Below are 12,773 nucleotides of genomic sequence, written 5' to 3'. Positions count from 1 at the left end.
TTTATATAAGAATATATACGGAACTCAACAATAAGAAGAAAAAAAAATCCCAGTTTAAAAATGGGCAAAAGATTTGAACAGATGCTTCACCAAAGAGGACATTTAGATGGCAAATATGCATATGAAAAGACGCTCAACATCATTAGTTGTTACAGAAATGCAAATTAAAACCACAAGGAGATACCACTTCATACATCTATTAGAAGAGCTAAGATTTATTTTTTATTTTTGAGACGGAGTCTCACTCTGTCACCCAGGCTGGAGTGCAGTGGTGCAATCATAGCTCAATGCAGCCTCCACCTCCTGGGTCAAGCAATCCTCCCACCTTAGCCTCCCAAGTCACTAGGACTACAGGTGGACACCGCCACACCTGGCTAAGTTGGGTTTTGGGGTTTCTTTTTTTTGAGACAGGGTCTATTTCTGTCGCACAGGCTGGAGTGCAATGGTGCGATCATAACTCATTGCAGCCTTGAATTCCTGGGATCAAGTGATCCTTCCGCCTCAGCCTCCCAAGTAGCTGGGAACCACAGGCATGCGCCAGTATGCCCGATTAATTTTTTGTTTGTTTGAGACAGAGTCTCGTTCTGTTGCCCAGCTGAAATGCAGTGGCACAATCTCAGCTCACTGTAATCTCCGCCTCCTGGGTTCAAGTGATCCTCCTGCCTCAGCCTACAGAGTAGCTGGGATTATAGGCATGTGCCACCACGCTCAGCTTTTTTTTTTTTTTTTTTTTGTATTTTTAGTAGAGACTAGGTTTTGCCATGTTGGCTAGGCTGGTTGCGAACTCCTGGCCTTAAGTGATCCGCCCATCTCAGCCTCCCAAGGTGCTGAGAATTTTTTTGTATTTTTTATAGAGATGGAGTTTTGCCATGTTGCCTAAGCTGGTCTCGAACTCCTGAGCTCAAGTGATCCTCCTCCCTCAGTCACCCAAAGTGCTGGGATTACAGGCATGAGCCACCGTGCCTGGCCTCAAGTGAACTCTTTTTTTTGAGAGGGAGTTTCGCTCTTGTTGCCCAGGCTGGAGTGCAATGGCATGATCTCTGCTCACTGCAACCTCCGCCTCCCGGGTTCAAGCGATTCTCCTGCCTCAGCCTCCTGAGTAGCTGGGATTACAGGCATGCGCCACCACGCCTGGCTAATTTTGTATTTTTAGTAGAGAAGGCATTTCTCCACGTTGGTCTGGCCGGTCTCAAACTTCCGACCTCAGGTTATCCTCCTGCCTCGGCCTCCCAGAGCACTGGGATTACAGGCATGAGCCACCATACCTGGCCCCAAGTAAAACTTTAAATCATCTTTTATGTTTAGTCTCTTCCTTTTCTTTCTTTCTTTTTTTTTTTTTTTTGAGATAGAGTCTTGCATTGTCGCCCAGACTGGAGTGCAGTGGCGTGATCTCGGCTCACTGCAAGCTCCACCTCCCGGGTTCACGCCATTCTCCTACCTCAGCCTCCCGGGTAGCTGGGACTACAGGCGCCTGCCACCACGCCTGGTTAATTTTTTGTATTTTTAGTAGGGACAGGGTTTCACCATGTTAGCCAGGACGGTCTCCATCTCCTGACCTTGTGATCTGCCCGCCTCGGCCTCCCAAAGTGCTGAGATTACAGGTGTGAGCCACCGCGCCCAGCCCAGCCTTTTCCTTTTATGTTGACAAATTCAAGTGGCCATCAACAGATGAATGAACAAACAACTACGGTCCCTCCCATGCAAGGAAACACCAGTTAGCAATAGAAAGCCACAAACTGTTTCTAAACGCAGCAACGTGGATAAACCTCAAAAACATCATGCTGAGTGAAAGAAGCCAGACCCTAAACGTTACATATTGTACAATTCCATTTATATGAAATTTCTTTTTTTTTTTTTTTTGAGATGGAGTCTCGCTCTGTCGCCCAGGCTGGAGTGCAGTGGCACGATCTCGGCTCACTACAAGCTCCGCCTCCCGGGTTCATGCCATTCTCCTGCCTCAGCCTCCCGAGTAGCTGAGACCACAGGCGCCCCCCACTGCGCCTGGCTAATTTTTTGTATTTTTTTTTTTAGTAGAGACGGGGTTTCACCGTGATCTTGATCTCTTGACCTTGTGATCCGCCCGCCTCGGCCTCCCAAAGTGCTGGGATTACAGGCGTGAGCCACCGCGCCCGGCCTATATGAAATTTCTAGAAAGGGCAGAGCTCTGGAGACAGAAAGCAGACCAGTGTTTACCTGGGGCTGAGGCTGGGAGTGAGGATGGATTGAGAATATGGGGATTGGGGGGGTAATCAAAGTGTTCTCAAACGCTGGATTGTAGTAATACTTGCATAACTAGGTGAGTTTACTAAAAGTCATCTAACTGGAGGTTTGTAATGGGCGAATTTAGGCTATATAAGTTATCCCTCAATAAGGCTATAAAAATGTTGCCCTAAAAATTCAGCTATGGGTTTGTTACCATCCAATCTATTGACTCAACACGTCCCTACAGTGCCTGACCCTTTTCTGAGCCCTGGACGCACAGCAGGAAATAAAACAGACAAAAATTATGGGGCTGACATTCTCACGGGGAGACAGACAGGGAGCAAGATCAAGAATTAAAATCTAGCAGGGTGGGCTGGGTGCGGTGCTCATGCCTGTAATCGCGGCGCTTTGGGAGGCTGAGGCAGATAGATCACTTGAGCTCAGGAGTTCATAACCAGCCTGGCCAACATGGTGAAACCCCATCTCTACTAAAAATACAAAAATTAGCTGATTGTGGTGGCTCATGCCTGTAATCCCAGCTACTCGGGAGGCTGAGGCAGGAGAATTGCTTGAACCCAGAAGGCAGAGGTTGCAGTGAGCCGAGATTGCGCCACTGTACTCGTCTGGTGACCAAGTGAGACTCCATCTTTTTTTTTTTTTTTTTTGAGACGGAGTCTCGCTGTGTCGCCCAGGCTGAAGTGCAGTGGCGCAATCTCCACTGACTGCAAGCTCCGCCTCCTGGGTTCACATCATTCTCCTGCCTCAGCCTCCCAAGTAGCTGGGACTACAGGCGCCCGCCACCTCGCCCGGCTAGTTTTTTGTATTTTTTAGTAGAGACGGGGTTTCACCGTGTTAGCCAGGATGGTCTTGATCTCCTGACCTCGTCGTGATCCACCCGCCTCAGCCTCCCAAAGTGCTGGGATTACAGGCTTGAGCCACCGCGCCCAGCCGAGACTCCATCTCAAAAAAAAAAAAAAAGAAAAAAAAAATCTAGCAGGGTGGTCAGGCGTGCTGACTCAGGCCTATAATCTCAGCACTTTGGGAAGCTGAGGCAGGAAGATCGCTTGAGATCAGGAGTTTGTGACCAGTCTGGGCAATATAGCAAGACCTCTATCTCTACGAAAAATAAAATAAACAAAATTAGCCAAGTGTGATGGTGTGCACTTGTAGTCCCAGCTACTCGGGAGGCTGAGGCAGGAGGATCACTTGAACCCAGGAGGTTGAGGCTGCAGTGAGCCAAGATTGTACCACTGCACCCCAGCCTGAGCAACAGAGCAAGACCCTGTTTCAAAATAAAAAGAAAAAAGAGAAATAAAGAACTAATATTTACATCTCCTTAAAAGCAAACAAACAAATAAAAGACTTGGGCCAAGCACGGTGGCTCAAAACCTGTAATCCCAGGACTTTGGGAGGCAAGGCGTGCAGATCACCTGAGGTCAGGAGTTCGAGACCAGCCTGGCCAACATGGTGAAACCTCGTCTCCACTGAAAATACAAAAATTACCTGGGCGTGGTGGTGCGTGCCTGTAATCCCAGCTACTTGGGAGGCTGAGGCAGGAGAATCACTGGAAACCAAGAGGCGAAGGTTGCAGTGAGCCGAGGTTGTGCCACTGCACTCCAGCCTGAGTGACAGAGTGAGACGCCGGCTCAAAACAAAACAAACAAACAAAAAGACCTGAAGGGGGCGAGAGAAAGCTATGTGGGGATCTGGAGGAGGAGGTAGTGCCACAAGTGGAGAGGGAACTGCCCTGCAAACCCCTAAGGTAGGAGCTTGCCCAAAGGCAAGGAAGCTGGCGTGGCTGAAGGGAATGAGCAAAGGGAAGAGAAGGAGGAGGTGAGGGCAGATAAGTGCTGAGCAGATCCTGCAGGACCCTGTGGGCCACAAGGAGGAATTTGGCTTTTGCACTGGGTGAGGTGGGAGCCCTGGAACGTCCTTGAGCAGAGGAGGGACGTGCCCTGACAGAAAAGCACGGAGGGGGCGAGCAAGGGCAGGAGCCAGGAGACCAGGGCAGAGGAGCCTGCACCGGGCCAAGGGGGAGTTGATGGGGCCGGACCAGGTAGGGGCCGTGGAGGAGGTGAAAAGTGGGTAGATGCTGGATAGATTTTGAAAATAGAGGCCTCGGGATTTGCTGATGAGAGAGAGAGAGAGAGAGAAAGGGACAGGGGCAGAGATAGAGGCCAGGCATGGTGGTTCACTCCTGTAATCCCAGTACTTTGCCGGGCAGAGGCAGGAGGGTCACTGAAGCCTGGGAGTTGAAGAGCGGCCTGGGCAACAAAGTGAGACCTGAGAAGGAGAAGAAAGAGAGGAAGAAAGAAAGGAAGGGAGAGAGGGAGGGAAGGGAAGAAGGAGAAAGAAAAGAAGGAGAGGCCGGGCACTGTGGCTCAAGCCTGTAATCCCAGTACTTTGGGAGGCCGAGGCGGGTGGATCACAAGGTCAGGAGATTGAGACCATCCTGGCTAACACAGTGAAACCCCGTCTCTACTAAAAAAATACAAAAAACTAGCCGCGCGAGGTGGTGGGCGCCTGTCTGTAGTCCCAGCTACTCCGGAGGCTGAGGCAGGAGAATGGCGTAAACCCGGGAGGCGGAGCTTGCAGTGAGCCGAGATCACACCACTACACTCCAGCCTGGGTGACAGAGTGAGACTCCGTCTCAAAAAAAAAGAAAAGAAGGAGATAGAGATAGAGGAAAGAAAGAAAGAAGGATGTAGAAGAAAGAAAGGAGGGAGGGAGGTAAGGGAGGAAGGAGAAAGGAAGGAAGGAAGGAGAGATATAGAGGAAAGAAAGGATGGCAAAGAAAGAGAAAGAAAAAAAGAAAGAGAAAGAAAGGAAGGAAGGAAGGAAGGAGAGATAGAGAAAGAAGAAAGAAAGACAAGAAAGAAGGAAGGAAACAGAGAGAGAGAAGAAAGAAAACAGATACAGAGACATGGAGGACCCCAAGTATTTTGCCCGGAGTATCTGGGCCAATAGAAAGGAAACAAGGCTCAGAGAGGTCCAGGAAGTTGCCCTGGCGGTCCAGGGCCACAGTTGTCCTCATCCCCAGCAGAGATGTGTCCCCGGTCTAAGGCCACTCAGAGCCAGGCACCTTCTCCCGCTGCCTCCCAATCCCGGCCCCACCCCCTCACCCCGCCCCCGGGCCCCTTTGTCCTCCTCTTGGTCTTATTTCCAGAATTTCTCCTCCCTAGGGAATCTACTCCATGTGCTTTTGATTCCTTTGTCCTGAACTCATGCGGCACGAGCACCCCCGAAGCCTTATGTGGAAAAATCTCCAGGCTCTGGGTGGGGAGGGGGTCACATTCCTCCCGGGGGTGCAGAGCAAAGTCGGCATCTCCAGGTCGCCCCAGTAGCAGGGAGGCATCCTCCCAGGCGAGGCCAGACCCGACGCTGCCCAACACAGGCTTTTTTTGGGGCTTGGCCGGCGCCCGACCACAGCCCCGGCTCCAGCTGCCCTGCCCGCCCCAACCTCCCACACGTTTCCTCCTGGAAGCCCAGACCCGTGGGACTTGGCCTCCCCGGCGCGTTCCCTGTCTACTCAGCTCTGCAGCTCCTGTAGGCCTCCTGCCCGGGAGAGCACAGAGGGACCCGCTCACCTTAGCGGGACAGGCAGGACGTGGGCGTGGCCAGAGCCTCGGGCAGGCATCCTACGCTCCCTGGTGTCTCTCTCGTCCGCTGGCCTCTGTACCCTCTCCTCTTCCCCACCCCCGCTCATGGACCCTCCTGCCTCTCCATCGCAAAGTCCCCAGAGGAGTCTCCTTAATCAACTGCTTTTGACTGAATCCTGGCCACCTGGACCCTGCTCTAGCTACTGAGGAGATAAATTAACCAACACACTTAAAAGTTACCTTCAGGCCGGGCACGGTGGCTCACGCTGGTAATTTCAGCACTCTGGGAGGCTGAGACGGACGGATCACTTGAGGTCAGGAGTTAAAGACCAGCCTGGTCAACAAGGTGAAACCTCCTCTCTACTAAAAATACAAACAATTAGCTGGGCGTAGTGGCAGGTGCCTGTAATCCCAGCTACTGGGAGACTAAGGCGGGAGAATCGCTTGAACCTGGGAGGTGGAGATTGCAGTGAGCTGAGATTGCGCCACTGCACTCCAGCCTGGGCAACAAATAACAATTAGCTGGGTGTGGTGGCATGTGCCTGTAGTTCCAGCTACAAGGGAGGCTGAGGTGGGAGGATTGATTGAGCCCAGGAGTTCAAGGCTGCAGTGAGGTGTGACTGCACGGCTGCACTCCAGCCTGGGACTCAGCAGTAACAAAAAAGTGACAGAGCCAGGACTTGACCCCTGACCATTTTGTTCTTCAGCCTCTCATGGGAAAGACAGATGAGTTTTTGACCTTCCGGAGCCTTTGATCCAGAAGAGAGAGGCAGGAAATAGCAAATGGATAAGAATATGCCATTCGGTGACTAGGGCAATGAAGATTGCAAAAGACGGTGGCTGGGAAATGGGGCTTGTGTCGGGGGTCCCTGAGACCACCCTTAGGGTCAATGATTTGCTGAGATTGACAGATCTCAGAAAAGTGGTGTTACTCCCAGTTATGGTTTATTACAGTGAAAAGTACAGATGAAAATCAGCAAAGGGGCCAGGTGTGGTGAATCACGCCTGTAATCCCAGCACTTTGGGAGGCCCAGACGGGCGGATCATTTGAGGGCACGAGTTCGAGACCAGCCTGACCAAAATGGTGAAGCCCTGTCTCTACTAAAAATACAAAAATTAACCAGGTGTGGTAGGGGGCCTGTAATTCCAGCTACTTGGGAGGCTGAGACAGGAGAATCACCTGGACCCAGGAGGCAGAGGTTGCAGCGAGCCAAGATCCTGCCATTGCACTCCAGTCGGCAACAAGACCAAAACTCCATCTCAAAAAGAAAAAAAAAAAAGAAAGAAAAATTAGAAATATTGAGGAGAAAATGTGAGACAAACAGGCTCCAAGACTCCTCCATAATTCCCACCTCCTGATGTCTGCACTCTGTGTGATATCCTGAGCTGGACCCAATAACTTGCTTCTAACAATAGACTAGGACAGTGTAGACCAGGAGCAGTGGCTCATGCCCATAATCTCAGCACTTTGGGAGGCTGAGACAGAGGGATCACATGAGCCCAGGAGGTCGAGACCAGTTTGGGCAACATAGCAAGACCCTGTCTCTATAAAAATTAAAGCATTAGCCAGGTATGGTGGTGCACACCTGTCGTTCCAGCTACTCGGGAGGCTGAGGTGGGAGGATTGCTTGTGCCCAGGAGGTCAAGGCTGCAGTGAGCTGTGACTGTGCCACTGCACTCCAGCCTGGGTGACAGAGTGAGACCTTGTCTCTTTCATATATATATAATTTTTTTTGAGATGGAGTCTCACTCTATCGCCCAGGCTAGAATGCGGTGGTGTGATCTCAGCTCACTCCAACCTCTGCCTCCCAGGTTCAAGTGATTCTTGTGCCTCAGCCTCCCAAGTAGCTGGAATTACAGGCGTGCAGCATCACAACCCGCTAATTTTTTGTACTTTTAGTACAGACGGGGTTTCACCATGTTGCCAGGCTGGTCTCGAACTCCTAGCCTCAAAGTCCACCTGCATTGGCTTCCCAAAGTGCTGGGATTACAGGCATGAGCCACCGCGCCTGGCCGATGTGTATGTGTGTGTGTGTGTATATATGTTACTATTTTATTCATCATGGTTTTGCATTAATCTTGACTTTTACAAAATATCACAATAAAATAATATTTATGAGTTCAGGACAAAGTTCTTGAGTTCTTTGACACCTCCTGAAATTTTGTTCCCAAGTCAAGCATCCACCTTGCCTCATTCCAGCCCTAGAGCTTAATGATATGAGACCATCATTATGCGCAGGAGAGGACTGGATGAGTGACATCTACAGATTCTGCTGCCACATTGGACTCAAGAAAGGCTCAGTTCTACTGCAGTAACAAGCTGGGGGGAAAAATGAGCCAAGCATGGTGGCACACACCTGTAGTCCCAGCTACTTTAAGCCCCAAATCTCAAGAGCTTAAAACATCAGAGGTTTCACTTTTCACTCAACCAGCATCTGGCATGTTGCCCGTTGCCAAAGCAGAAGAAAAAGAACATATAGCACGCTCTGCAGCAGCTCTTCAAGCCTCTGCCCAGAAGTGACACAGGTCAAACCTGCTCACATGCCATTGGTCAGAGCAAGTCACGTGGCCACACAAGTGGGTGGAGCAATGCCTTCCTATCTTGTACCTGGAGGGAGAAAGGGCTGGAATATTGGTGAATGGCTCAGTGATCATAGCAGCTTCCCTGGGTGAGGTCCAGAGGCAGGTGGATGTCTGGAGGTAGACAGAGAGGTCCAGGTGGAGACATGTAAGAGGCTTTGGGATATAATTGGTATTGACTTCTTGGAGGGCCTGAAGTCCTACTGTGGAGAGAGACATGGGGGTCACCTGCCAGGACCCACAGGATGGGATTCCTGCCCCAGTCTCCTCTGAGGCCTGTGGCCCTGGATTTTTTTTTTTTGAGACAGGATCTCACCAAAGTACAGTGGTGTAACCATATAGTTCACTGCAGCCTCAACCTCCTGGGCTCAAGCAATCCTCCTGTCCTCCTGCCTCAGCCTCCCGAGTAGCTGAGACCATAGGCATGTGCCATCAGGCCTGGGTAATTTTTAAACATTTTTTGTAGAGACAAGGGTGGGGGCCAGTCTCGCTATGTTGCCCTAGCTGGTCTCGAACTCCTGGCCTTAAGCGATCCTCCTGCCTCAGCCTGCCAAAGTGAGCCACTGTGCCTGTCCTTCAGCCTGGATAAAAGTTGTGGTGAAATGCACATGACATGAAATGTTCTGTCTTAACCATTTTAAGTGTACAGTTCAGTTACATTAAGAAAATTCTCAGGCCGGGCGTGGTGGTTCATGCCTGTAATCCCAGCATTTTGGGAGGCCAAAGTGGGCAGATTACTTGAGGTCAAGAGTTCAAGACCAGCCTGACCAATATGGTGAAACCCCGTCTCTCCTAGAAATACAAAAATTGGCCAGGCATGGTGGTGTGAGCCTATAGTCCCAGCTACTCACGAGGCTGAGACAGGAGAATCACTTAAACCCAGAAGAAGGAGGTTGCAGTGAGCCAAGATGGAGCCACTGCACTCCAGCCTGGGTGACAAAGCAAGACTCCGTCTCAAAAAAAAAAAAAAGAAAAGAAAATTCTCAGCCAGGCACAGTGGCTCATACCTGTAATCCCAGCACTTTGGGAGGCCGAGGTGGGCAGATCATCTGAGATTAGGAGTTTGAGACCAGCCTGGTCAACATAGTAAAATCCTGTCTCTACTAAAAATACAGAAATTAGCCAGGAGTGGTTGTGCGCGCCTGTAATCCCGGCTACTTGGGAGGCTGAGGCACGAGAATCGCTTGAACCCGGGAGGCGGAGGTTGCAGTGAGCAGAGATTGTGCCACTGCTCTGCAGCCTGGACAACAGAGTGAGACCCTGTCTCAAAACAAAACAAAAACCAGAAAAAAAAAATTCTCATAATTGCCACCGACACCATCATCCATCTCCAGAACTTTTTCATCTTTCAAAACTAAAAGTGTATCCATAAAACAACTCCCCGTTCCTCCTCCCTCCAGTTCCTGGAAACCACAATTCTACTTTCTGTTTCTATGAATTTGATAAGTTTAGTTACTTCCTGTAAATGTGATCGTACGGTATTTGTTCTTTTGTGGCAGGCTTATTTCACTTAGCACCTCAAGGTGCGTTCATGTTATATATACTAGAATTTCCTTCTTCTTTAAGGCTGAGTAATATTCCACTGTATAGATAGACCACATTTTGTTTACCCATTCATCTGTCATGGAAACTGGTTGCTTTCAACTTTTGGCTATTGTAACTAATGCTGCTGCGAACATAGGTGTGCAGATGTCTCTTTGAACCTTGCTTTCAATTCGGGTGTATATGCAGAAGTAGAATTGACGGATCATATGACAATTCTATGTTTAATTTTTTTTATCTTTTATTTTTTTGAGATGGAGTCTGGCTCTGTCACCCAGGCTGGAGTGCAGTGGTACGATCTCCACTCACTGCAACCTCCACCTCCCAGGTTCAAGTGATTCTCCTGCCTCGGCCTCCCGAACAGCTGGGACTACAGGCACCCGCCACCACGCCCGGCTAATTTTTGTATTTTTAGTGGAGATGGGGTTTCACCATGTTGGCCAGGCTGGTCTGGAACTCCTGACCTCAAATGATCCACCCACCTCAGCCTCTCAAAGTGCTGGGATTACAAGTGTGAGCCACCAGGCCTAGCCTCTATGTTTAAATTTTTTAGGACTCTCCATACTGTTTTCCACAGTGGCGGCACCATTTTACATTGTCACCACCAGCCCAAAACGGTTTCAATTTTAAGGGGTTTTGTTTTGGTTTGCTTTGCTTTGTTTTTTTTTTTTTTTTTGTTTTTTTTGACAGGGTCTCACTCTGTTGCCCAGGCTGGAGTGCAGTGGTGCAATCACAGATCACAGCTCACTGCAGCTTCAACCTCCCGGGCTCAAGCAGTTCTCCTGCCTCAGCCTCCCGAGTAGCTGGAACTACAGGCATTTACTGCCATGCCTGGCTAATTTTTTTGTATTTTTTGTAGAGACAGGGTTTTGTCATGTTGCCCAGGCAGGTCTCGAATTCCTGAGTTCAAGCGATCCTCCTGCCTCGGCCTCTCAAAATGCTGGGATTACAGGAATGAGCCATCATGCCCGGATTGCTTTGCTTTTAGAGACAGGGTCTCTCTCTGTTGCCCAGGCTGGAGTGCAATGGTACGATCATAGCTCACTGCAGCCTTGACCTTCTGGGATCAAGCGATCCTCTTGTCTTGGCCTCCCAAGTAGCTGGGACTACAGGTGCGTGCCACCATGCTCAGCTAATTTTTGAATATTTTTAGAAATGAAGTCTTCCTTTGTTGCCCAGGCTGGTCTTGAACTCCTGGGCCAAGTGATCCTCTCTCCTTGGCCTCCCAAAGCATTGGGATGACAGTTGTTACCCACCACTCCTAACCTATTTTCTGTTTTTTTTTTTTTGATAGTAGGCATCCTAATGGATATTAGGTACTATCTCACTGTGGTTTTTATTTGTTTATTCATTTATTTATAGAAATGGAGTCTTGCTATGTTGCCCAGGCTGGTCTCAAACTCCTGGCCTCAAGTGATCCTCCTACCTCGGCCTCCCAAAGTGCTGGAATTACAGGTGTGAACCACCGCACCTGGCCTGTGGTTTTGATTTGCATTTCCCTAATGATTGGTGACTTTGAGCATCTTTTCATAGGCCTATTGGTCATTTGTCTGGCCTGGAATTTTAACGACTCTGTTTCAAAGGAAGCACAGAGCGTGGGTGTCAATCTTCTTGCCAATGTCAGGGCCGCCTGACCTCGTGAATGGCAGGCAGCCCTTGGGGTGCCCAGAGCTGACTCCTCCAGCTGGACAGAAGTTGGCATGAGAGACTGTAGTGGGAGTGACAACTCCACTAGGGAAATGCCAGATTGCCACTGAACTTTGTCACTAAGACCCACACCAAAGGCCCCAGAAAGCCCCATTGACACCTTCGCCCCTAGATAGGAGGGTACCGACAGGAAATGCTCTCAGAACAATGCTTCCTTGTACACTCAAAAATGCCTTTTGCCATCTGCCCAGAGGGGCCCCTCTCCCCCTGACTCACCGTAGCAGTGCGTGGAGGACAATTTTGGCTGCAATGACGTCACGCCCGCTGCGGGGAGTTGATCTGCAAGCCACAAACGTCATTCATTCCTCTCCACCTCCAGGATTTGGAACATCTCCCCGGACCACAGATTTTTCCTTCAATCAACTTGCTTTTCCTTTAAAAAAAAAAAAAAAAAAAAAAAACTTAAATGAATTTATTTGGGAAGGAACTTTTATGCCACCACCACAAAAGGAAACCAGGGCCATTTCCATAAGTAGAAAGCAACAGCAAAGGGACCTATATTGGTAGGGGTGGGGGTGAAATTAAATTTGCTTCCTGCTGTCGCCTGGTTGAAGCCTCAGGGCTGGGACTAGGGTAGGGAGAGGGAGGTGCCCAGGTGTAAAATGTAGTGAGTCGCTCACTCGCAGGACCCTGGGAGCCACAGTCTCACCCTCCTATGAAGCTCTGGATCAAAGAGACTGCTCTTTTTGTTTAAAAAAAAAATTGAAAAGACACAGAAAGGGAAAGAAATAGGCCAGGTGCAGTGGCTCACGTCTGTAATCCCAACAGTTTGGGAGGCAGAGGCGGGAGGATTGCTAGAGCTCAGGAGTCCAAGACCAGCCTGGGCAACACAATAAGACCCCCTGTCTCTATAAAAAAGTAAAGAAAAAAAAAGTGGGGAAGGAAATTAAAAACCGAAAGCGACGACTGAAGTGTTTAGAGGTGTCAGAGATATAGCTGTGAAAAACTCAGACTTTTTTTTTTTTTTTTTTTTTTTGAGACAGGGTTTCGCTCTGTCGCCCAAGCTGGAGAGCAGTGGCACCGTCTCGGCTCACTGCAACCTCTCTGCCTCCCAGGTTCAAGCAATTGTCCTGCCTCAGCCTCTTGAGTAGCTGGGATTACAGGCATGCGCCACCACGCCCGGCTAATTTTTGTATTTTTAGT

At 49.6% G+C, this 12,773-nt stretch overlaps 1 long non-coding RNA gene across 1 annotated transcript in view; it reads right to left on the bottom strand.

Moving 5' to 3' along the window:
• The window catches only part of LOC111554191, an 18,699-nt gene extending 6,173 nt beyond the window's left edge, over nucleotides 1–12,526 (bottom strand). The window contains exons 1-2 of the long non-coding RNA XR_002735175.2: nucleotides 12,280–12,526; nucleotides 11,847–12,003 (exon numbers count right to left, since the gene is read on the bottom strand). This is a non-coding gene — a long non-coding RNA (uncharacterized LOC111554191). The remainder of the gene's footprint in view (nucleotides 1–11,846; nucleotides 12,004–12,279) is intronic.
• Between the last annotated feature and the right edge of the window lie 247 nt (nucleotides 12,527–12,773).

Source organism: Piliocolobus tephrosceles, chromosome 21 (genome assembly GCF_002776525.5).
Source record: "Piliocolobus tephrosceles isolate RC106 chromosome 21, ASM277652v3, whole genome shotgun sequence".
Classification (NCBI taxonomy): domain Eukaryota; kingdom Metazoa; phylum Chordata; class Mammalia; order Primates; family Cercopithecidae; genus Piliocolobus; species Piliocolobus tephrosceles.
This window is presented reverse-complemented; position numbering and strand designations above follow the sequence as displayed.